General features: G+C 39.2%; 1 protein-coding gene and 2 long non-coding RNA genes across 6 annotated transcripts in view; 2 read left to right on the forward strand and 1 right to left on the reverse strand.

The window, feature by feature from the left end:
* The window catches only part of LOC122521278, a 32,781-nt gene extending 19,648 nt beyond the window's left edge, over window positions 1-13,133 (reverse strand). For all 3 annotated transcript variants that reach the window (XR_006304722.1, XR_006304723.1, XR_006304721.1), the window contains exon 1: window positions 12,827-13,133. This is a non-coding gene — a long non-coding RNA (uncharacterized LOC122521278). The remainder of the gene's footprint in view (window positions 1-12,826) is intronic.
* Window positions 1-26,104, forward strand: part of LOC122521273 (UPF0489 protein C5orf22 homolog) — a 443,816-nt gene that overhangs the window by 109,822 nt on the left and 307,890 nt on the right. The window lies entirely within an intron of this gene.
* Window positions 1-26,104, forward strand: part of LOC122521274 — a 61,361-nt gene that overhangs the window by 11,017 nt on the left and 24,240 nt on the right. The window lies entirely within an intron of this gene.

Here is a 26,104-nt window from a genome sequence, read left to right on the forward strand (position 1 = left end):
CCTTTTCTCCGATGCTGCAAGAAATATCATTATTTCAATTGATCTTTTTAGTACAGTGATGTTTTTCCAAGATTAGATCAAATCTGCTGCATACAAGAACTTATTATACGTTTATGTATCATATGTATATGTTGGTATATTATAATTTATGTATGACTTAGAATCATGTATAGAGAAGATGATTATGTACGGTTGGTCAAATTACAACCCACCTTTGGGAAATCCACATATGTAGTCAAGTAAATACATAGGTAGTACATATTGATGTGTACATATCCCCATGTCGTACGTGATCGCGTCAGAGTTAGGAGTAATCGCGAGTACCGAACCGTCTGCACTTCGAGAGCCTCTCTGATGCACATGCGTTTTCTCTTTGTACAGCATCGATCTGATTAAAATTCAAGGCATTACGTGCAATCATGTAAATATCGGGAATCGTTGAATGTTCGAGAGTAGTGCTACGTTACTTACACGAATGACAGAATATTTGTGCGCATGTATATAACATCTGACAAGCGTAAAGGCTCGCGTATATACCTGTCTTATCTTCGTTAATTCATTAACCTATCTACACACTCGACTTTCTCTCTCTCTCTCTTTCTTTTCCTTTCTATCTCTTTCGTTCATTCGTTATTACGTCTCTACTAGACCGACACTACGGCTCCATTAGTGCGTATATATGCGTCAGTCGTTACACCGCATTTACAAGTCACGACACGCGGGGTCAATATTATGCAACGACCTGGTAGACGTCTATAGACGATACATATGCATATACATATACATATACATATACGTATACATATACATATACATATATATATATATCACGTCAAGGCATATATATGTAGTGATATATGCGTATATGTATATAATATATACATACAAATACCTATAGCGCACTAATTCCCGTATTAATTTACGCACGATACGAATACGTTCTTGCGTGTACATCAAACCGTCCTGCATGAATTTACGCTAGAGCATCGTGCGAATGCTCCCATACTATTCCACGATGATGTAGGTATTATGTAGGATACGTATACGTGTGCGTATGATGATGGAATCGTAGAACGAACGAAGCTCGTCTTCGTGCATGTGTCGCGACGCATCGTTACGAGCCTAGTATATACCTACGCCATTTTCTGTGGTCATCGAGAGAATGAGCAGCGTGCGAACTCTGCTAACACATCCAGAGATATGTTTTGGCTACGATATTATTGTCTTCTGATTATATCTGACAATGGAAGCATTGCCGGAAGTGTAACGGAAATTGTGCCTCTCGATGCGCGACTAGGGGAGGATGATGTGCAGGGATGGGGCGAGTGAGATAGATAGAGAAAGAGGGAGGGAGGGAGAGAGAGAGAAAGAGCGGGAGTACGATATGCGCGTAGACGCAAACGCGTGGTTGTCTTCATAAGGACAGCAATTTCGAGACGTGCCAAACGTCACGTCGAAGGAGGAAAACGGAAATTGGATGGACCAGCGTCTTGAGATCTTCCTGCGGATGTAATAAATGTTCCCTCGGTGATTTACGGAATTTTATTTATCCTTTTTCGTATCTTAGTAACCGGACTTTGGATCACAGGATTACTTGGGATATTATGCTCCATATAATTCTCATGACTTTAGAGGAAATTTTATTTATCCTACCGAGATACGAGGAACGAAGAAGCATTTATTAGGTGCTCCGATCGGTATGCACGTATCGCTTAGTCGATGGGAGCAAGTTCTTGATTTCCGCTTCTTTCGAAAGCATACTTTCTTCCTCGTTTTCGTCCTCTTCGTTCGTCTATTATAAGTTCGATGCAGATTCCTTCGCTTCACGTTCACCATTCTTACGAGGAATTCGATATCGTGCAATTAAACGCTCTCCTCCCTATACCGCCCTTTCACTAAGATGGAAGAAGAAGATGCAGTCAAAGAGAGAACGTAAGGTCGAGCATCCGAAGGGAAGAAGTTGCAGGATGCGACGTAGCCGAAGAAGAGAAAGGGGCAAGAAAGTTGTCTGCAAACAGTCAGAGAAAGAATCTTGCCGAAGCTTTAAGTAATTGGACGGATGTATGTATGCCTGTATATATGGATGTATATGTATATGTATATGTATATGTATGTATGTATGTAGGTATGTATACGTCGTTGCACGGTACTATTCGGTGTATATTTGTATGAACGAATTGCTCGCTCGTCTTTTCCTTTCTTCTCTTTATAAGTACGTTGCCTTCCGGGCGAGTCTTCTAAAACGACCGTGATTTTGCTGCTGTATTATTATTTTCTCCTTCGACTGCTTTCAATTTGGGGAACAAACAATTCGTGTTATTATTCGACTCATGAATCTATTTCAATTTGATAATTTACTTTAAAATTGTATTGTTGTAACAAATGCACAATTTTGTTGATACTTTTTGTAAATATATTTATATATAAGAAGAAGATAGATGAAATATATCTAAACATATTTATGAATTGACAAATTTTCCTATACATGCCAAAACTTTTTCTATCAAAGAAACGTTTCAATCTCTGATAGAAATTCTTCTATTTTCGTTTATTGACTATTATCAATCGTTAAGAAATATTCGTTGTAAGAGTAACATGCAGTTTTTCTCAGACGCAACTGTATAAGTCAATGCCTAAGTACCAAACCAAGATAGAATACGCCTTTCTCGTATATACTTCGATGTGTATAGAGCCAATGGCATCGCCATTGAGACGATGTTCACGTCTAATGGTACTGCAAATAGTTTCTATTGAATTAGCAGATCCTACACCGGCTATTTTGCTTAGAATTTCCTGCATGCTTTTGTATCTTGTAGCGAGAGACGCCTTGAAAGCGCAAATTTCCTGAACGCTATTTACTTTTCCATTAAAAGACGGTGAAGGCGCGTCCTCTTCCTTCGCTTAAGAAAATCTTTGTTTCTCTTTCTCTTTACCTATTGGAGAAAGGACAGAAGGAAGCTAAAGGATCTTGTAGATTTTCAGAGAGCAACGCGAACCCTTTTCTGATTTGTAAATTTATTAAAAAACAAAACAAAAAAGTAAAATATCTCTGCTCTTTCGGAAAATGATAAAAATCATCGGCTTAATCTATATCTAAATGTTATTTCGAAAAACTGCTTATAACGAGCTTTATGATAAGGTCTGTGTCAATTTGTCATTATCCGCAAATAATGCGAAACATACACGCACATACATAGATAGGTATAGTCTTTAAAAGAGGAGAAAAGAGACGGGTTTATTCATTTTCTCGACTAGGAAGAGGAGGTTAGGTATAATTTGAACCGATGCCACGCCTTCCAAAAGAAGCATTGGTCTTGTATCGTATTGCGCAGGTAATCTTAATAATGCTACGGTGCGAAGTATAATTACAATATTACAATTAGACCTACGATGTAGCTCGAGCGTGAAGCTACGAAACGATAATTCTAGCCTAACAGATGTAATTCTTGTTTTTTCCTATGCTATCTGTCAAATTTTATTTGGTTTTTCAAAAGCGTTTGTTTTTTCAACGAGAAGAAAATCATTTAAACGTAAAATGTGACGTCATTCAAACTAAGCTGATTATTAATTAAGTTTAGTTTATATTGCTGTTGATAAAAATAAGATAGATATTTTTCGAAAATCAAAGTTAAACCTAATTGTTCGTAGTTTTTAGCGTATCTTCGGTTTAACGAGTGGAGAGTAAAAACATGGCGCATACTACGACGACGTTGTCATTGGCCTTCCTCTTTTTTCATGCGGTGTACCGCAGGATTGGTTCGAACGCGTAGGCCGTGGTTGTTGATTTAGGTACGGGCTCGTTCGTATGGGTTGGGTGCAGACCACGCTGTACTCGTATTTGAAAGCATACGAGTAAAGGCACGTACGATTGCGTCAAATATAAACAGCCGTGGATGTGCACGACGGTATTACCCATAATTGGCGTAATCACTTGCAAACATGCAGTTTATTCTGCCATTACAAATTTGTTACAGTACAGATGACTAACGAATAGCGATCGTATGACTTCAAACCGATTCCAGTCTTATTCTCCTCCCACATAACGATTTGCTATTCGACATATGTATTTACCAATCATTTTCCTCTTTTTTCTTCATTTTTTAAAATTCTTTTTTTTTTCATTTAAATCATTGCTAATAAATGTTTAAAAGTAAATACGATAGAAGCAAATTTCATTTCGATCGAAATCACAGATTTTTTCTAGGAAGATAATGAAAATTTTGTATAATTTAGGGGACAACATGTATGATTTATGCGATGCGTCCTCCAAATTCGTTACGGCGCCGATTCGAAGCTTGCACAAGATTAAATTTAATCGAAATTGACCTCTTGAATTTCTTTCGCAGACCACATGGGTGTAACGTAATCTCATACGTTGGTTGAGTCGCCTCATGTTTTCTCTCTCTCTCTCTCCCTGTCTCTATCTTATTCTTCTACGTACATGGGTATACACTAAACCTATCTATCCTTTCGCTTCTCATCCCTTTTTTCTTTCTTCTTCCTATCATGTAAATAACCTCGGATTTTGCTACAAATATTTTCGATGTATTCTTGATCGATGCCATACTGGTAATGGTAATGGTGGTTCGCACGTATCTTTTCATTGAAGATTTGATTGTAACTTTTTTATCAAAGAAGAAATCCCAAACGGGAAAACGATCTATATCTTGATATAGTCCTATGCAACTTGTTTTTGTACTTCAGTAATGCGACAAGTGTAATAAAGAGGACTCTCGCTCCGCTACTTTTTATCAGAACGATCGTACGTTTGATTTTATTTATAGCTAAGGTATAGACCGATGGATAATAACGTCAAGGATAATCGACATGATGACGATAGAAAGGAAGAGCTGACGTACGGCAAGAAATTCCAGCTCTGTCTAACGATGATAACGAGATAATAATGATGTTAGCTATGAACCTGTAATAGATAGTCTCTGAAAGTGGTCATCGAAGACAGACCATAGCTGGGAGGCACGACGTCGCTGTTTTCCGGATTAACCTTGATTGGGGGTCGCCATGGAACCCCATAGTGGTTGCACCGTGGGTGGCTGCTTCGCGGAAGGTCAAGATGGACCGCACTCCTTTGAAACACGAGTATCTTATAGGCACTTTTAAAAGGCTATTGTACCTATTCACGGAGCAAGTTTCACTCTGTTTTGATCATCGTCAAGCGGTCCACTTGGAATTCTATACGTTTTCGGGGGGTTGAATTTACTTGCCCAGACAAAGATAGACAATGTAATAGTTTATTTTCAACAAGTTGCCTTAGCTTTTATTTAAAGGCTTCGAATAAACCTTTGAATTATTTTACATCCAAGACGTCAGATCCTCTTTGTATTGAAATTTATTTAATTTGCCTATTTTTTGTGTATATTTTATATATGATTCTCTTCTTTCGTATCGATAGCTTTGACGGTCTGCTAATTATCCTTCTTCGTAAACAGATCCGAACGGAAAATGTTTGTCGATGCCGGTCATTGCAGTCGGCAAGTGCTTTCAACGCAGCCTGTACGTTAATCCAACTCTACGTAATTATTGATTGGACACCGGCATGCGAGGGTCCAATAAATGTTGCGGCAGCCGTCTGTCGAAGTTCTCTCTCTCTCTCTCTCACTCTATCAGTTTGCTCCTGTTCCTCTTTCCCTCCCTCTCCCATTCACCCTCCCTCTCTGTTTCTCTTTCATGAAATATATCCTCGTTGGAATATCAAGGTACGAGTGTCGCGTAATCGATTCGATGTGAACGCTAACAGGATACTCATTGATCATCCTGGACCTCTTTACGATAAGAACTATGTACGAGAAAGAGAGATAGATGTATAGAAAGAAAGAGAAAACAGCAGAGGTTATTCTTTTGCGATGGCTTCCAGTTTTTATCGATGGTTAAACTACCGTTGCGTTTTTGTAGTTTTATCGTTAATTCAGATCTTTTAGTCGTTTCAACTCATAATATTAATAAAATTTACTTCCTAAGAGAAAATTATAGCTTCTTAGCCGTTGTCGCGGTGCACGAAACCGAGTGAGAGAGAGCAAAAGGTACGTAATAATTTCCACCCAATTACCAGTGATCCTAACGGTTTGTTTGTTCATTCAAGGGCTAATCCGGCTCACATTATAATCATCCGGGGATGATAATTGATAACCAATTTCGTCTTTTTCAATCCCTTTCCACTTTAGTGGGTTTTGCTGATTTTCTGAAAGATTAATAGTTATTATATTAGATGAATTTGTTGAAATTTTTTATTATAATTGCAATGCGCTCGTAAATGACGACTTGTTTTAATTTGTTCATAGAATCTTTTGTAAAAACTCGTAAAGCGAAATCGACGTATGATATAATCTGCGTTACTTTGTGAATGAAGAAATTCGATCGCACATCGGTGGTGAACATTCGAAGTAGAGGAGAGAATTTTAACGTTCTTTTTTAGCGTACAAGATGAAGGAAAAATGAGATAGAAATAGAGAGAGAGGGGGGGGGAGGGATGGATAGATAGAAAGAAGGATAGAGAGAGGATCCTCTTGGAGGAACCAGCACAGAGCTCTTCAAATCCGAATGAATCTCTGGGAGGATCTATATTGAGGATCTACAGCGGGTTGCATAACAATGCCGGCCGATGTTGCCTTCATGCATAAGTATCTATGCAAACCCAATAGCGATCCTGAAGAGGCAGGATGCGCGGCAAGATAATATTTTCATATGAATACAAATGGCCCCTCTTTCTTTCCTTCTGTCTTCTTTATTTCTTTCTTTTTCTTTCTTTTGACGTGCGCAACGAGAAATAGGACTCTCTAGCTCTCTCTCTCTCTCTCTCTCTCTCTTCTCTTCTGACTCTCCAGGATAAAATACGTATGTAAGTATGTACGTATCCGCTGGATCTTGTACGGTTTTTCTTTACTCACATCAAGAGTGTTCTCTTTGGTTCGAGAGGACACGATGAAATCGTTTTACTTTCGTTCGAGTACTCGCTCAAACTTTTCGTCTTGCCGACGTATAATACACATCCTTTGATATTTAGGAAGTCCTCGTGTTATTGCTTTCCTCTGTTTTGCGACTGGACTTATACGTATCTTCATTAGTAGGTATCTGTAATTAGATTTTATCAATGTAATCTAACTTTCTGTATTATACAGATTTTCATATTTGACCGTGAAAAATATGAGTTTAGAGATATTCTTTATTTCGCTATTGTATCTACATAATACACCGTATCCGATTAGCACGCAGACCAAACATGGCAATCTTAGGTGCGCATCGCGCCACTTTTTGCATCTATACTTAGAGATTTCTCGTCGCGATAGACGGGTATAAAGAAGGTCTACAGACTATTTTGTTCCATAATCTTCCCTCGGTGGTCTTTGTGTTTTTAACGGAGCTTACGTGCCGGTGCATTATACTATACTTCTCTCTTCTCTTTCTTCTCCTCTCTACTATCCATCGAATCACCCAGCCAGTATTTTCTTCCTTATGAATTATGCTGCCTGAGAAAGGAAAGAATATGCTCGCGCCTAATTATCTTCATTAACGGCGATGTGGAAATTGTAATGACCGACAAGCTGCACTTCTCGAAACGCAAAGAGTTGCGTAACTTTTCGTGCGGTCGAAGCTTTCCCTTCTCGCCTTTGTTTCTACACGCCCCCGCGACCGGTTGGCTTCTGGTAATGATCGCTCGTCAACTACTAGAATTACATCCGGTAACGTACCCAACGATCGTCGCCTTTACTCTGCACGCATGTATACAAGTATAAGTATACCTATATATGTATGTATGTGCATGTATATATATATATATATATATATATATGAATATAATACATACTTACATACGTGGTGCTTGTTTTTTAACACAAATAAATCTTAAGCAGCCTTCGATATCTATGAAAGATCGTTCTCCGATATTATCGTTAGTCACTACAGCTCATATATAATTCCATTGTATTTACTAGCGTCCGAATTTATATAGTACACCTGTGTTTCCCTCCAAGCGTGCCAACAACTAGTTGAAGGATCGAAGGGCAAGAAGGAGGAGTTTTGCTGTCTAGCAGGATGCTTTATATAGATCCATATGATTATAGGGTAAAATTAATCAAGCGTGATAACAAATGGTTAGAATATAAATTTTCTTTTTATCTTTCAGTCGTCGGTCGCTTCAATATAGTACGAATATGATCGTTCGTTCGTTCGTATATACATATATATACATTCAATATACCTCTAAAGTATGGTGAGAGTAATCTTACCGAGCGAATTTCTCGTTCGACCGTTTTACCGGTGGATTTAGTGTGAGTAGTACATATCAAAAGATAAAAGTATTGTAATCGCTTTAGTGTGAGAAATTGAATGTAATTTTGCAAGTAGAAAGTAACACATTTGTATTTTCTTTAAGCACTTTGCCGGGTAGGTAGTAGATATAGTAGATAGGTAGGTAGGTTGGTAGGTAGGTAGGTAAGTACGCTTCGTGCCGTGGCACAAGGGGAGGTGAAAATTTCATTCGAAGCTTTGTGGTCTCTTCGTAGATAACTGTAATGAAGGTAGACGGGTACTTCTGGATAGAAAAAGGGCAAGAAGAGACTTTCCGCAGTTGAATGTACGCACCGGTATGGACTTACCAATGAGAATTTCCGAGAGAAAGAGAAAACACTAAGTGGGAGGGGAAGTAGATAAATATTTTCAGGCACGTATAACGAGATGTAAACAAAAGCTGAGATAAAGGGTATACTACGAGGTAAATCTGACTGGGTGGGTAGAAGAGAGGAGGAGTGGGGATTGACGAAATTACAAGACGAACGTTCACGACGGCTCGGCGTGTTTAAAAGAATAATTTAAAAGGACTTTTATATAGTTCGTTTTGAGAGAATAGCCATAAAAAGCAAACATTTTATTGTTCAAGATGTCATTGGTATCTTACTAAAAAGCCGCTGACACGCGAGCTTCGACTTATTTTCTTTCTTTTCTACTACGATCTTGTGTATTTCTGCTTGAATTTTTACAATCGTAAAAGTAACTACATAGAAAGAATTAGTGCTGTGGCTAATTGTCGACAGGCATTTTCCTTATGGAGCACTGAATGCTTTTAATTGATTCGCGAGAATCTTTCTAAGACCAACGAGATAACTCGACTCTTAAGTGCCATACTTTTTCGAGCATTGTTCTTGTAATCGAAAAATCATGATAAATATATATTATTATTATCCGTATTGTCATTCAAAGAAACATATTTACAAAGTAACGTAAGAATCTAATATTATCGGCCGTAATACATAATACAATACGTTCTAAACTCTACGAATCCTCTCGTTCCCCAAGAAGTGATCGTATTTAAAAGGTCAAATCATTGACACCAACCTCCGATCTCCATTCATCTTTCATTCTCTATTTCTTCGAGGGTTGGGGTATTCTATAGTAAGAAGAGTATTTTGACGGAAGAAGAAAACGAAAATATTGAATGATACATAAAAAGAATCATGAGTTAAACGGATATTTTCTATTTCTTATCGGAGTAGTATATGAACGCACATACCTAAAACACACACACAAACACACACGTGTGAAGTTATCATCGCTTTATTTTAAACACAAGTGACAAGTAATCACTCGGTATCGTTCTACATTAATGCAAGGGGAGCATTAAAATTCCACAAAGGAAAGAAATCTTCGGTATTCTTATTTTGCAGCATATCTTTCCTAAAAAGCATAGAACTCGTTGAGCATGACCAAGAAGAGTATGAGGGAAAGAGATAGATAAAGAGGAAGAGAGATGTATATAGGCGCCAGAGACGCGACGGTCCTCCTTCTCGGTGTCTCTCCTATACTCTTGGCCCTTTCGGCTTTCTCCACCCACCGACTCTTCTCTACGGTCGTTAGAGCGAAAACGTTCTCCATTAACACCTCCTTTTTTTTCTTTTTGTCAGTTGGCAGACGCGTCCGCGCCAAAGCGATATTAAAAACTCCCGGGCTCCTGCAATAAAGTTAACTGCTCCTCGTACGCGTGGGATCCACCCACTATGACAATTTGTCGCTTCCCTTTCCTCAACTATATTCTCCCTTTCTTTAATTCTTTCTTTTTCAAAGATCTTAGAAGAAATACATTTCTATCGAATAACAGCTAGCGCTCGATCAGCCGTTTTAACGCACGCGACAACGTTTCTATTCAACGAGGCATGACGTAAATCATCGTACTCTTCCTACGATCCAGTCTCTTTCTTTCTTATTTGGCAAAAGCTTCTCGCCTCTTCTCTTCTATCTTTTCTCGTACGAACGGTAAAGGAGAAATCAAACAAAGAGAAGGAAAAAGGACGTTGGAAGAAATTGTCTTCTTCGAGGGAAACGAACGGAGGAGTGGTTACGAAAGAAGAAGGCGAAGGCGAGGCGACACGAGTTCGCGAGCATAGGAAAAAAAAGAGAACAAAAAGGAAGAAGAGAAAGAGAGAAATACGAAAGGAAGGAGGAGGCTACTTTCACTTGGCGGAAGAACTGCGTTGCGAAGTAGAGTGCCGGATATAGAGTGGAGGAAAGGCAAGAGCTCTATTGCTTCGCTATAGAGAAAGATAGAGGTAGATAGAGAATGAGAGAGAGAGAGAGAGAGAGAGAGAGAGAGTGAGAGAGAGGAAGACGAAGAAAAGAAAGGGACCAATATTGCGAGGGGATAGAGGGTAAGGCTCTTGGAACGAGCGGTGTTCATGCCGAGCTTTGATATCCAATCGGCGCACAAAGAGTTGTCGCCGGTATGCTCTGGGTCTAATGTAATTGCGTGGATAGCTAAGTACCTATCTATCTCTACCTACCTATCTATCTACCTATCTACCTACCTACCTACCTTTCCTACCCACCTTAGGTATTCCTCTCTTTACTTATTTGCGCTGACTGCGAGAAAGTCGCGCCGCATTCAACCTCTTTCTCGTCTACGCGACTCGTTCTTTCGTTCTCGATTGGCAATATGACGTACGAGAAAGAGAAAGAAAATCAAGTTACTCTAAAGAAAATTTTTGTTCTCTGTTACCAGCGAATTGTAACATCAATTACGATCAAAAATAAGTACATATAGGGTACTTTTCCTCTTCTTATGTCTCTTTGATAAGTCGAAAAAGACAAAATCAAAATACAATGGTGAACAGATAAGTTATTATTTCGAACGATATTTGGATTATTTTCATCGGCTAGTATTTATTTTTAAGTAGTATCAATTAGTCACTTTGTTGCTCGTAATCGAAATTCCAGAGAGTTTCGATAAACTTTCGGAATACCATCTTTTGCGGATATTCGTCTTTGAATTCTCGAAGAAGCGTATTCAGAGCGAGTCACAAGAAAAAGAGAGAGAGAGATAGAGGACGTTACAGAAAGATTTATAGTATTCATGGAACGGCGGCGGTGCCTTACGTTACAATCTCGTGTATTTAAATACATCGTGAGAGATGGAAATGTATTTAGACGACAGCTCCTCTGAAAGGAAAATAATTTGACATATTTTAAAAGTTTGAATATCGTTCGAACTTCTAAAGCCGCCTTCCCCAACACGGCTTCTTCGCTCTTCGAAAGTCGGCGCAAAGGGAGAAAAAGAGGATAGAGAAAGAAAAAGAAAAAGAGAAAGAAAAAAGAGGGTGGTGACGACGACGAGTACGCAGAACGAAGACGGAGATAGATGCTCGGTGAAAGAGGGGCCAAGTAATTTTAAAGCGATTTTTACTCGCAAAAAGTTTACATTAATTGAGAGCTTACGGAGGCCTATGAAGCAGCTTCCATTTTTTCTCCATGCTTTTTGTTGTTATCGCAAATGTTATTGCCAATCGGTCAATCGTTCTGTGTGCTTTGATAAATACGTTTAAAAACACGACGAATATTTCAACGATTCGATTTTAAGAGTCACCACTTTCTCGGATAATTTCTTTCTCCTTTAACAGATTCTAAATCACGTGATACCTATATAATTTCTTTCACAAATCTCCACACGATATGTGTACGCAACCAAACATTAAGTAATTACCCGTGCATTACCATTCGAGTCACGCAACTCGTTGAAGATAAATAGGAGCTTGCTATTCACGAATACGAGAACCAATTCAGAATAACTTCTATAGGAAACACCTGCGAAAGTCGGGCAAGGTTATCGTGGGTTTTACGTCCCTTTTAAAAGAACTTCAGTAATAGCTGACAATAAACGGCAACAAAGTTTACCGCACACGGAGATCATACGATACTGGGAATATTTAAATATATACAGCGGAACAATAAGAAAAAAAAATAATAAAAGAAATAAAAAGAGCATGTAGAATACAAAAATAAGGAAAAATTCTTCGATCTAAAAGCTCGTAATTTTCTTTACGGTCACACAAATTGAGTTCGTGTTGTCAATCAGTAGACGAAATAGTTCAATTATATATGTCATTTTACTTTCCCTTTTATGAGTTTGTGTCACTTCTCTATGAACACTTTTTTATTTCTATCAAACACTACCAAAGAGGTAATGTTTTTTATTTTTCTAAACTGATCACCTATCCATTTTACTAATCGTGCTCACGTTGACTTGAAATAATTTAATTTGTTTCTATCAAAGAAAAATTATTGTTTTCGAAGTAACGAATTTTGAGTAAAATTATTCACATGGTTATAATTTCATTGCCGTTCTAAGAAATGCGTAACAATATTGAATAGCCAAGAACTATTTAGTTGAGCGCTTTTGCAAGAAGATTTCGTACAAATCGTTGAAACATTTTCGATTGTAGAATCGATCGGTGTAACTCTTACGAATACCACTGACTTTATCACCCCGTCTACGTAGCTTAGGCATGAATATTGCCAATTTACGGATAAAGGAACGTACGGTTCTCACCTAACTTTGCTTCGTTCTTGTTGCCGGAGTTGTAGTTATGTATCCAAACCCCCAGCCTCCGGGACTCCGACATTGGCATCGCCGTTCGTTTCCACCCGCAACCACCAAACTCTATCCGAACTATCTCCTCTTTCTCTAACCATCCTAGCCTTCTTTCTCGAAACCACCTCCCCCCTTTTTCCTCTTTTTCCTAGGACCACCTAACCCCTCCCGATCTTCTTTCCCTCTCCCCTTTTCTTCTTTCCTTCCGAGGTGGGTGAAAGGGTGGGAGGACGGAAAGGGGGATAAAGAGGTAGGAGAAAAAAGTGTAAGGGTGGGATGGTAAAAGTGGAAAGAGAGCATAGCGGCCGCTTGACGCGATATTGGAAAATGGCGTCGATGTGTGCAGAGGGTAGTGTAGGTAGGTGGAAGGTGGTCCTCTTCCTCTTTGCCGTAGAGGGAGCGGGGAAAAATAAAATAAATTGCTCAACATATCCAATAAGGTGGCAGAGCCGTTGCCCGGGCGACGTCGCTTTCTCTCTCCCTTTCTCTCTCTCTCTCTCTCTCTCTCTCTTCCTCTCTTTCTTTCTTTCTTTCTTTCTTCCTTTCTTTCTTTTTCTCTATCTTTCTCTTACACTCTCTCGTAACGTTCGTTCCTCTATGCTTACCGGAGGAGCGCTAGCGGTTCCTCTCCTTTTCCTGCTCCTCACGTTTCACTCCCTTCTTTTTCCCTTCACTACCCAAGCGATTCTCTTTCTCTCTCTTCCCTCGAACTTTTCTATCTTGTTCATTCTTTTCCGCGTGGAGCTCTTTCGTGCCATAACTTCTCGCTCGTAGTCCGACGACGACGACGACGACGACGACGACGACGACGACAACAACGAAGAAGACGAAGACGACGACGCCGTGTTGCTCGTCCCAGAAACAGAGAGAGAGAGAGAGAAAGAAGAAAAGGGAACCGAGAAAGAAGCGGCTTGCTACAGGACCTGCGCATTCTCAATTGTCTCTTTCTTGCTTTCTTTCTCTCTTTCTTCGACTTCTCTCCCGCAATCTCAAACTCGGTCTCCTCTTCCTCTTTCTTCTTCTTCTTCTTCTTCTCCTTCTTCATCCTCCGTCTCTTTCTTCCTTCTCCATCTTTCATCCATCTTCTTTTTTCTTATTCGCATTCTTTTTTGCTACCACCGCATAATACGCATACGAGAGCAAGGTATTGGCTCGCGGGACCTCCCTGTCGATATTACCATACATATAGGCCGGCCTGTTACAACCTTCCTTTCTTCTTCTTCTTCCTTCCTTCTTCGAGATTCGCCGCTGAGATTTATCGGTCCTCGTGCACAGGTGGCTTAGCCACTTGCAACGCGAGCCACGGTCCTCGTTCTCCCTGATAAACAGACCGTTTCGATTCTTCCCTCGAAAAAGATCTTCCCCCGTAATGCCCAGCCAAACTCGATTCATCGAATCTCGAGCGACTTTTTCCATCGAGATTTCTATAGTCCATCGACCCCTTTTCTTCGTCGTACGTCGATCCGAACAAGAATTATTCTTTCTCGTTCTCTTTATCTTTTTTTGGCATTCTTCCTTGAACATTATATTTCTCATTAAACATTATTTTTTCAACGAATTAATTTTATTTTGTATTTTATTGTAGATTTATTATAACAACATTGTTGAAATAAATATATTTGTAGCAAATATGATTGTATTTATCATTGCAAGTATTTGAACTTTCAATTAAGAAGAAACAACGTTTGATGCATACTATGAGGGGTTCATTTTACTTTCCATTATTGAAATCGCATTAACGAAATTACATTTCAAGATAAAATTGCATCAATCTGTTTAGTTCACTGTTAAATCGCTTTATTCGATTTACAATGATATTTTCAAAATAAATGGCTTAACGCGGTATATCGTCAAAGTAAATCGTCAGGATAAGATTAGTTTGTTTTATATTCTAATTGGTAGATACCAGATATAATAAAAAAAAAGAATAAATTCTAAGAATCGAGTTTGGTTAAATGATTTGTAAGAATTATTCCGAAGGACGAAGTTTAAAATTCGAAATTACAATGAGCAACTAGAGCTTTAGTCGTTTTACCTTTTTCATCTCTCTCTCTCTCTCTTTTTTTCTCTCGTGATATATTTGCGATTCTCTACCAGAATTTATTATTCAAAGAATCTCATATCGTTCATTTAATTTTTCGTTGATCGTCGTACACACGCGTAATTTGATTTACATAGGAATTGCTCGTAGACTAGCGTAATTCTAGACACAAGGAAGCATTCTTCAAAGATCCTTCGATATCTTAGGATTTATGCGCTTTCTAAACACTTCGATCACCTTTCATTTATTTCCTTTCGTTCTGTTCCTTTCGTTCCGCCAAGCACGTTCAGTCCACTAGTTAGCCACAAACTAGTTAGCCTACATGAGTCGCGTCAACTCGTCCCTGATAGACACACAGTACGATGGACTTATAGATTGGAATATAATCTTAGTGAATATTCTATTATCCTCATGAGCAATGTGTTACTCGAGCCGACGTTAACTTCACGGATATAAAACTTTCGAATCGTTTATTTCCATCTCTCTCTTTACCATTGTATCGTAAGAATATGCATTGCTAACGGAAATTCGTTTGTAGTCTTGAAGGATTAATTTGTCCAGTAGCGAATTCGATTATAGAACGAAAAGGTTAAGCGAGATACCTTCTCGTCCTCATAATTTATAATTTATATCTCCACCTCCTGGTCGTTTCAACGACGGGCGTTATCCTCCCTCCACGTCTCTTTCTCTCTCTCTCTCTCTCTTTCTCTCTCCCCCCTCCCTCCTCCTTTCTGTCACTCTATATAGTACTTTATCATCGATCACTGCATCAACGAATACGTTAACCACAAAACGATATCATCTGTTGCAAATTAATATTACCTTTTAAGGATATCACCCATAACGCGATCGTCCTTCCTTTTGTACTAATCCCTATCTTCGAAGCCGCGGGGCTTCCTTCGAATGAAACGCATTAAATTCCAACGATATCGTTAGACGGTGGTAGCCGGTGGTGTTGTCTACACAGAAACGCAAACTGTACCTACGTAGTACGTAGGTACATATCTCTTCTACATACCTATCTACGAAGCCAGAGTCCTTTACGCGTATACATGCATACGTGGAACTCCGACGTGGTACCAAATTGCCGACCGTTCCTTTTTGCCGTGCTGGAAAAATTGGCAAAGGCAGTCGGTACCGTGCCGGTACGCCTCCTCCTGCAATATGTAAAATAATGACGGCCGCCTGAAAGGAATGCATAATGAGAGATCTCTCCCGACGTGCACCGGGTCCGAGGCGTCTCCCTTTCTCTCTTTCTCTTTCTCCCTCTCTCTCTCTCTCTCTCTCTCCACCCACGTGTCTATCAGCATACGAGCGTGTATTATCGTACGTCGACGTTGTACCGAGTTCGCGACCGGGCTACCGTCGAGAACTTTCATGGAAATTTTCGAATTGCTCGATGCTACCCTTAGGCTACGGAACAATCTACAGTCTCTACATTTTTTTCCCCTATCTTCTTCTTTTATACGTAGTTAACAAAAACTTGGAGGAAGAAGTCGTGGAACGTCTCAATTTATTTTCCATATTAATCGAGTTTCTGTGTTCCAACAAAGAGAAAATAATAATTTTATAAAAATTTATAGAAACATAATTTGTATATAAATAAGAATGATCGATTGTGCCGTCTTTTGTGATATAGTTCATAACGATCGGTACTTAGTCGTGAACATTTTAAAATGCGTTTCTCGACGCTTTCGTCTCTATCTCTACGATGTTAGAAGGAAAGCGCAGGGTCGAGACATTAGTATGGGGCGGTGGTTCGTTCCTCCGCGGGGGCGCAAAATGCAACGCCCGTGAAAAAAAGCGTCTAGCCTTGGAGGTTGGGGTGGCCCCAAACCACGCCTCGTACGTGAGGCATGCGTTCAAGATACGTCGTTGGATAAAGAATGCTTGCTTCCGATTGGTCTCTGCCCCCCTCGCTCACCCCCTTCTCGATGTGTGTGCTCGACATGTCTGTAGCTAGACTACTACCACTACTATCACCACTACTACTACTGCTACTACGACTGCTGCTGCTACTACTACCCACACGCACATTTAAACGCACCAGTTTCCTTCGTATGGCTTCCACAAGATATACGGCCTTGTATGCCAACGCGCGCGCTTATACGTCCCTTTCTAACGAAAAAGAGAGAGATGGAGAGAAAGAAAGTAATGGAGAGGGGTGTTGGGAATCGTTGGCTACCATCTTAGAGGAGAAACCACCCCCGCAACGCGCATACGTTCTAAAGGCAGGAAAAGAAGCGACCTCTTTTGCTTCTCTTTGTCGTATGTGCCGCATGCGTGTGTAAGACGCACGTGTTCTATCTGCGCAAGTCAAGCGTTCTCGTGTGTTAGACTCCACCCTGGCAATCAATCAAAATTCCCTCACCCTTTGCCTTGACTTTTTTTTCCTTTCTTTTTCTTTTTCTTCGACAGCGTATCTACTCGATATACGCAAAACGAACGGAGGCCATCGAAAGAGTGGCGTTTTATCGCAGGAAAATAAATCGTGTATCGTGAGTTGAACGACACGTTCGTGGTAGATGTACAATTTTGGCACATAGGTAGGTAGATAGGTAGGTAGGTAGGTAGGGATAGGTAGGTAAGTAGTTAGATGGTAGGTTGCAATATAATCTTGCGTGTGTTCATGATATCGATAATGTTCAAGGGATAATATTCGTAGCAGCTTTCTTCTCGCCTATTCGTGTTAACTTCTTTGTTCTCAAGTCTTCTTTGTCAACGTCTTTCGTAAAAAAGATGAATTATTATCGATCGAGGAAAAATGAAAGAAAAAGAGCGATTGAGCTAGGTTGGGTATTATTTAAGGTTTCGCTTGAAAAAGGTGCCGAGAAAAAAGGGATGGAAGAAGGCAGAGAAAAAGAAAAATAAGGAAAGAGGAAGAGAAGGAAGAGAAGGAAGAGAAGGAGGAAGATTAGGATGAGGATGAGGATGAGAAGGTTGAGTTGGTGCGGATGGAAGGTGAGAGAAGAGAAAGATGGAAGAGGGCAGGTCGTTGAAAGTAGTCAAGCGGAGTCGAGTGTAGAGCCGGAGTGGCCGAAGGCACATGGGCGAGTCCTCTCTCATCCGTCTCGAGCTGAAAATCGATAACTGGAAAAAGGGTTAAAACCCGGCACCCCTTCCGCCCGGCGGCCCGCGAAAGAACCTGACTCAGGAGAGGGTCGCAGGAGAGAGAAGCTCGCTTGGAGGGCACCATCACCGTGCTTGCTTCACCTCGCCTCTCCTCGCCACGCTTCGAACGAGATTTACATACCTATCCGTGTATCCAAGTCTCTCTCTCTCTCTCTCTCTCTCTCTATCTCTCTTTTTCTCTTTCTCTTTCTCTTTCTCTTTCTCTCACGTTCTCATTCTCTTTCTCTTTCCATTCAAGGGAGGAGGCCCTTGTTAGCCCAAACTTGCCTCGTCTGCGCGATCATGTTGGCTTTTACCCCGCTCAAATATCGGCGGGTCGTTAGCGGAGGAAAAATTTGCTGGAAAAGTGGTTGAGTGTACGCGATACGCTGCCTCTTCTGAACGATGAGAGTATGAGAGAAAGAGAAAATGAGGAAAAGAGAGAAACAATCGACTCGATGAGTCGTGGTTTTAAGTTGAGCCAAGTCGTAATGAAATTTGTTTCGACTTTTTGCGAACTCAATATACCGTTAATAGAATTGCGATAAAGTAGACCTGTTAATGCATAAGACTCCTATTCAGCTATCGGTCAAACTTATTTTAACTTAATCTGGGCCGTTCTCGTCGTGTGCATTGAATTTCTTAATTTTTTTTCTTCTCTTATTTTTCCAATTAAAAAATGTATGAGTTACGTTTACGAATGAAAATACGTTAGATACAAGGAAGACAGTGCAATGCCGGACGGATCTTGATTGCTTTTTGCGAATCTGGTTTCCCGTGGCATGATGTTTTTCCTCCCTTTTTATTGACAGAAGAAGAGAGGAGAAAAGATAGAATAACGCGGAAGCTTGAAAACGGCTGTACATGCACCGCTCGGCAGAAGTTCGCGGAAAATTGGAAAATAATAAATTGCCAAACTACTTTAAAGAAATTAGCGAGAGCTGCCCGGATGCTACTTTCCGTTGCTCGTCTTTTTTTTATTTCCTTCTTTCTTTTTTTTAATTCTTTTCTTACTTTTTTCTTTCCACGAAGCCCGCGTAAACTTCCGTCCCCGTTGATATTGATTAATGTGCTTAAAAAGTTCTAACTTGAATCGCCGCGTCTTCTCTCTCTCTCTCTCTCTCTCTTTCTCTTTTTGCTTTGTTCTTTTCTATTTTCCTTTGAACCATCTTTTTATTGGTTATCTGTTCAAAAGGGGACTGATGAAATCAGTGCGGTCATGCGTGCACATATACAACTATTTTCACGCTCACCGAGCATATGTCACGCGGATGCTGCAAGGTTCCGATTCATCAAGCACCCGGTAGTTAGCGATGTTGATAGCTCTTTAGCCGTTTACGCTCGTTGGCAAATCATCGGAGGGTCGTGGTTCATTTAAAATATTCACTTTCGGAGGGCTCGATGCTACAGCCAGACGCATTGCGAATAAATAACAACTCACAACATACATACATACATCCATACATACATACACATCCTATATACATAAGTACATGTGTGCACACTTGCATACATAATTTTTGTAATTTTCGAAATGTTCACTTTAACATTTTAACCTGTTTCGTATAAATGTACTTTTAACTGTGCTTGCTTTATTATAGTTCGGATCAAAGGATAATTTTGTCGCAAGTATCTCTAATTAGTTCATAGAGCACAATGCTTCAAATTATGCTAAACGGATAAATATAGATACATGTTTCCATCCTAGAATTAGTCTCCCTCGATATTAGCTACATTTTGACCGTGTCCACGTAAGCAAACGTTGTACTAGTATTGTATTTGCAAATACGATGTGCCTTCATCATGGAAGAACAAACAAGACAAGAAATTCGGCCAACTTGTGTCGTGCTTATGTCTATTTGTCGTTGCTAAAGTACCATACGAATTCTACTCAAATGTTACATTAAAATTGTATTTAAAAAATAAAACAGGAATTTATCTTGGATTCGAATGTCCGCTATAAAAATGTATCAAGTTACAAATAATATTTGTAATTATTGTAGGTTTGAAATCTAAAAGCATTAATGTATACAGGTTATTGTAATAACTTGTTGTTGAAAAAAATAGCAAAAGGGAAAAACAGTATGGGTTAATTAATAAAATTACAATAATTTGTTTTTCATTTCAAATCCACTGTTAAAATGCTTTTAAAAAAATATCGACTTACGATGTCGCCGCATTGTCAAAAATAATTTTTCATTTTTCAATTTATTAAAGCGTCCTTCGCGACACCCTGTATATCAACTATTAGACATTTATCAAGTAGATAAAATAGAAAAGTTTCTTTCGATTTTGAACTTGTTGACGCTCGTAGTTCACATCGTAATTTACATTCTTTTTCTGTCTATTCCAACGACGAAACCCATATAAAGTTAACGAGGCGACCAACAAACTTTCGCATGAATACTAAAGCATACCGGTCTCTTCGCTCGCACCACGATCATTTATATTTAAGGCCGAGCAAAGTAGGTTTGCTAGATTTGACGGTTATGGTATTAATATATTTGTACCTCACGTACTCTTGTCTTATATTAATGTATTAGGAAAGGAAGCCAAAAAAGAATCGTATCTTATATATATCTCTTATTGTAACAAAAAGGATAAAAGGATGAGAAATGAAAGACGAAGAAGATTTAGTTAGATTTCTTTGCATGTTAGAGGATAAAAAATGATTTCTCTTATATCTGAGAAAAGAAGTATCGATGATTGTAAAATCTTCTCATATACAAGGTCTTTCGGCTAACTAGACCACCTTAAATATATCGCTTATTTCGTACGATAGAAAAAAATGTCAGAGGGAAAAAATATTCTGTTCGAAGACACCAATACGGTGATGGAACGAATTTCTTTTTGAAGATTATTTTTTTCGAGATATCAAGGTCATCATATTTTATTTAAATGGAACTGCATATTTTCACTACTACACTCTTATGGGTTATAAAAAAACGAATCCAACGAGGTGCAATATGTTGATCTTCAAGTGACCTTTACCGAGAAAATTGTGAAATGTTGTCTCTCGTATATGAGAAGATTTTTTGCTTGTATGAGTGTCTTACACGTTGATTTGCATTTATTCCTTCATTTACCGTTCTCCGAGCGTGTACTGAAGTTGCTGACAAACATTTCACAATTTTCTCGGTAAAGGTCACTTGAAGGTCAACATATTGCACCTCGTTGAATTCATTTTTTTATAAGCTATAAGACTGTTGTAGTGAAAATATGCAGTCTCATTTAAAAAAAAATCCGATGACCTTGAAATCTCGAACAAAATGACCTTCAGAAAAAAATTCGGCTCATCACCGTATTGGCGCCTTCGAACAGAACATTTTTTCTATCGTACGAAATAAGCGATATATTTAAGATGATCTAGTTAGGCGAAAGACCCCGTATATCATATGAGTTACTGCTCGTGAAACAAATTTTTAATGGGAAAAATCGAATTTAGGAAAAGTATGCTTTTTATTATTAATACTTTTATAAGCTACAATTGATGCTTCTTATGGAGTAATAATGGGTAGTAAATTCCAAAAATATAGTTGTAATAGTAATAGTAGTAGTATTAGTATTTGATTACTATTCATCAAAAAAGATGAAAAAGTACTAGTAACTTTTCTTTGAACATAGACAATATATGCATGTACATTCCTCCTTTTAACTTTAAAAAAGAATAAAATGATACAAACAGATAAGATAAAAATATTTTACTAAACGTTTGAAAAATGTACTCGTATCTTCCGTTACCTTCTTTCGGTTTTGACGAGACGAACGTCAAATCGAGACTATATATATTTATTCTATCTATAAAAAGAATATCGTATTTGTAAACATATATTTAAGTCGTTATACATTTTAACATATCTATTATGTATTTTATCGTGGAATCAATAAAAGGACAAGGATAAACAAAACAAAAGTTCGGTGAACGGTTCTCAAACGAATTTCTTCTCTTACATAAGTAAGTATTCGTTTCGAAGGATACGACGTTATTAAAACAGAATTGAGGAGGTTCGTTTTAAAAACGCGGGGACTCATATCTCTCCGAGATATTTTTCCATACTTTGAGTTCAGCCGAGCATAAAAAAGCATCCCTTCCGTCCGTAGTTGAGATACTTTCCTTCCATTCTGAGTAAATGTGTGAGTATGTATATAAATGTATGTATACGTGTAGACGAACTTGTATATGTGTGACAAAGGATAGAGAAAGGGTAGCGCGTGTGGAGGTCCGTATTGACGCCCACGTGCGCGCATGCGCTTTGTCTTCTTTGCCACCCTTACGAAAAACACACGCGGCGGACACACGTATTTACACGTACACGATATCGTCCTCTAGTGCACGCGCGACTGTATCGTATTCCTCTTCGCGACCATGGTTTTCTCTTCTATTCTCTTCTCTTCTCTTCCAGCATACGACGGTTTTCCCGGAATTTCCAAGTTTTTCATTTCGTCCGCTATTTTTCATTTTCATGAAACTTCCTTGTGCATCGGTGATTCAAGAGATGAATGAGAAAGAAAGAGAGAGAGAGAGGGAAGAAAAGGGGATAGGAAGGAGATCGTCTTGGTCTCTAAAATTGTATTTTTTTGTTTTTTATCATCTTTGCCTCGGTCATAGTCTTTATTTTTTTATTTTATTTTTATTTTTATTTTTTTACTTTACTTGCCATTCCACGATCTTTTTTATATATGTTATTTTTGTTTATTTTTTCTTTCTTTTTTTTAAGAAAACCTTGACGATCAGTCAAATTTGAGATTGGATTTGTCGTTTATCTAATATGTATTTTCTACGAAGAAAAGATAAAAATAAGATATTCGTATGATGAAGGTTTCTTTTAAATGAGGAAAATACATGTAGTTACATAGAGAGTCAAAAGAGGAGAGTAGCGAAAGGGATGGTCGTGGAAAATTTATAAAGCGCTGTCTACGATTCCTGGAGATTTTCTTTCCTCTTTTTCGGAACCGCGATAACCGTGACTTCGTTCTCATTTAGACGACGAATTAAGATAAAAGAGGCGCAAAGTCGGTGGCGGTACTTTCGCCAGCAAGTAGTTGAGAAAGTGTAGCCACGACCGTCGAATACGGTAGCGGAGTAAAGGGAAGAGAAGTTCCTCTGAAAGGCAAAGGTTCGAGGTAGACGTTGCCTGCCTCCCCCTAACGAGATTAATTTGTTTTATATGCGACCGCGCCACCGCCACTCTCTAGCAACATGAAAGTAACTCCTGGCAGATTGCAAAAGACGTTTCGTCCTCTGCTTCTCACCGTTATCGGTTCTTTTTCCTTCAAAAAAGTACATCTTTTGAATTTAATCGTAATTTCGTCATACTCATTTTTTTACGTCAAAGATTTTACAATTTCAAAATTAATTTTCTTCTTGTCTTTTATTTTTTCTTTATTTTATGATATGTTTATTAATTTTTTTTTTCATTTCTTGAATCGAACCTACGAGATGAACCGACGAGAAATCGATTTATACGCCGATTGATATATTTTATTCTTTCTTCGTTCGATAGAAAAGCATAGATAAAACGAGCAGCACATTGTCGGATACCTCGAGAAAAATCATTCTTCCAGAATAAATCGGGAGGAACGGCGAACTCGTTGAAATGCACGGCGTTGGAAGCATCAAAGGGAAAAGGTAGAAGGTACGGAGCAATTCCGTCTGGAGCGCGTTTACGGTGCATCTCCCTTTTCTCCTTTCCTATCGGTACGGCTATTATTTTTCATCGTGTTGGTGACTACGGTGCAGGATAACGGAGAGAAAGAGAAAGGTCGAGGTAGCTTCGAAACGACGAGTAAAGCGAGAAAGATTGATCGGGAGATGGGACGTCGAACAAGGATAGTAGTATAGGATGGAAGAAGGAAGATTGTAAGAGAAAGATATGAAGGAGGAATGGTAGAGAACGGAGAGGAAAGAAAAAAAGAAGAAAAGAAAAGATAGGAAGAGAAGTTGGAGAAGAAGAAGGAGGAAGAGGAAGTAGAGTGGGTTGAGTCCGTAGAGTCGTTCGTGTTTTATCTTCGACTGAGTCCGCCGAAGTCGGGGTGAAAAAAAGGGGGTAAAGGGTTAGAGAATCGAAGAGCGGTAGACTTGGAAGGGTTGGGTCGACTGGCTGGCTGGCTGGCTGGCTTGCTTGCTTGTTGGCTGGCTGGCTGGCTGGCTGGCTGGCTGGCTGGCTGGCTGGCTGGCTGGCTGGCTGGCTGGCTGGCTGGCTGGCATTGATCTGCACTGCTCCTAGCCACCCCGTGTGTCGGCTTTTCTTAGTAGAGTCTCCACCTCCGCCACATCTATACCTCTTTTCCCTCTACCTTCGCAACTCACTCTCGTCTCTTCTGTATTCCGTACCTTCTCTTTCTTCTCTTGGTCTTTTTACCTTGGAACTTTTACTACCACAGCTTCCTCGGTAGAGTATATCATCGAAGAGAGTAGTACCAAGACTAGCAACATCGGCTTCGAACCAACAGCAGAGAACCGGCAACAGCACCGACTATGTCACCACCGACCCAGCTAGTCAGCCAGCCAGTCAACCAGTCAGACAGCCAGCCAGTCGGCCAGCCGCCTCTTTCCGATTTTCCATCGCTCTTTTCATCATATACCCTCTTTCCTCTACGTGCCACTCTACCTTCTTTCTTTCTTCACGCTTGGCCTGCACACAGAAACGACCCCGAGACTTTTCTCAAGGGCATCTCTCTTCTCCTTCTTTCTCTTGCCTCCTTCACTTTTTTTTCCCTCTGCTTTGGTATTTCGGTTTACTCTTTTACTTGCAAATATCGCACGAAGATAGGTAGACGCTACCCTTACGAACCCTTTTTGCTCTTTCGATCTTCTTTTTATATTTTTACTTGTATTTTTCGTTGTTGATATCTTTCTAACTCTCGATTTAATGAGATTTTATTATTACTGCTTTTTTCAACTACTAAAATACTCTCTCCGACTTCGAAGATCTTCAATATCGTAATAAGAGTTGCTTTAGGGTTATCGTTCTTTAATGTAAACGAAATCGGTTGTATAAACGAACATAAAAGTCGTAGCCCCGAATCCTTCGTGATAGCTTAACGATTCGTAAACTTCTGTTTCTTTTTTTCGCCTTTACCTTTGAGATCGATAGTTTCGCAACAATGAGATAAAGAAATATGTTAGTAGAAGGATTAGGTGGAAGTGCGTGTGAGAAATGAAGAAAGGAGAGGTTCGTTGCTCGTAAAGCGCTAATACAAGGTCTCTTGTTGTTGACCTTTCGTTTTTTAAAAGACACGGAAGTTGAATTAACGTTGTACTAAAAAGATTTATCGTATCAAAACCGATTAGTCCGTAGAAAAAGTCGATAAGACTTTATTAGTTTTAACGAGAATCTAGAATGTAATTACAGGAAGTGTTAGCAAGGTAGGAGGGGAGTAGTTTACTCGTTACTTTTTGTAGTATCATCGGATAGAATCGAAGAAAATCTTCTTAAATCGATCGTAAAGATTAAGTGGCATTTCTTTCGTTACTCCCTCCCCTTCTTTATTTCGTCTACTTGCCTTCCTTCGCGATTCGGTTATCTCGAGTAGCTTAAGTGTAGTCTCTCAATGAGAATCCGCCGTAGTCTCGTTGAACCGTAGATTCCAATAACTCTGACGCGGTAGGGTCAAGTGAACGAGGTTCGGAAGAAGTGGCGATTATTAAAGGTCGACCTACGAGATGCTGAGTAAGGATGAGAGGGCGTTCACTAATCCCTCGCTATTACGTTACACCAACGGCGATTTATCGAACGTGAACCGAGCCGAGGTCAGGAGCGCGAGTTCGTTTCGAGATAATGGCTCGTCCCGACGAGAGATCCTCTTCAACAAGGACGAGATAAATTGGGACGCAAAAGGAGTTTAAACTAATTTATATAAACCTTTCGTCTTCTTTCTTTCTTTCTTTTTTTTTCTTTTTTTACTTCTTATTTTACTTTTTTCTTTCTCTCTTACTTTTTTATTTTTTTGATTATTCCTATCTATCTAACTATTTATTCTTCTTCTTTTTGTTCGTTTTCAAACCTTTCGAAAATGGTCGTACAAATACAATCGATATACGTACAACAAATATAAAAATAAAAAAAATAAAAGGAAAAATG

The sequence above is a fragment of the Polistes fuscatus genome, unplaced genomic scaffold, assembly GCF_010416935.1.
Source record: "Polistes fuscatus isolate 324 unplaced genomic scaffold, CU_Pfus_HIC Scaffold4, whole genome shotgun sequence".
In the NCBI taxonomy this organism is placed as follows: domain Eukaryota; kingdom Metazoa; phylum Arthropoda; class Insecta; order Hymenoptera; family Vespidae; genus Polistes; species Polistes fuscatus.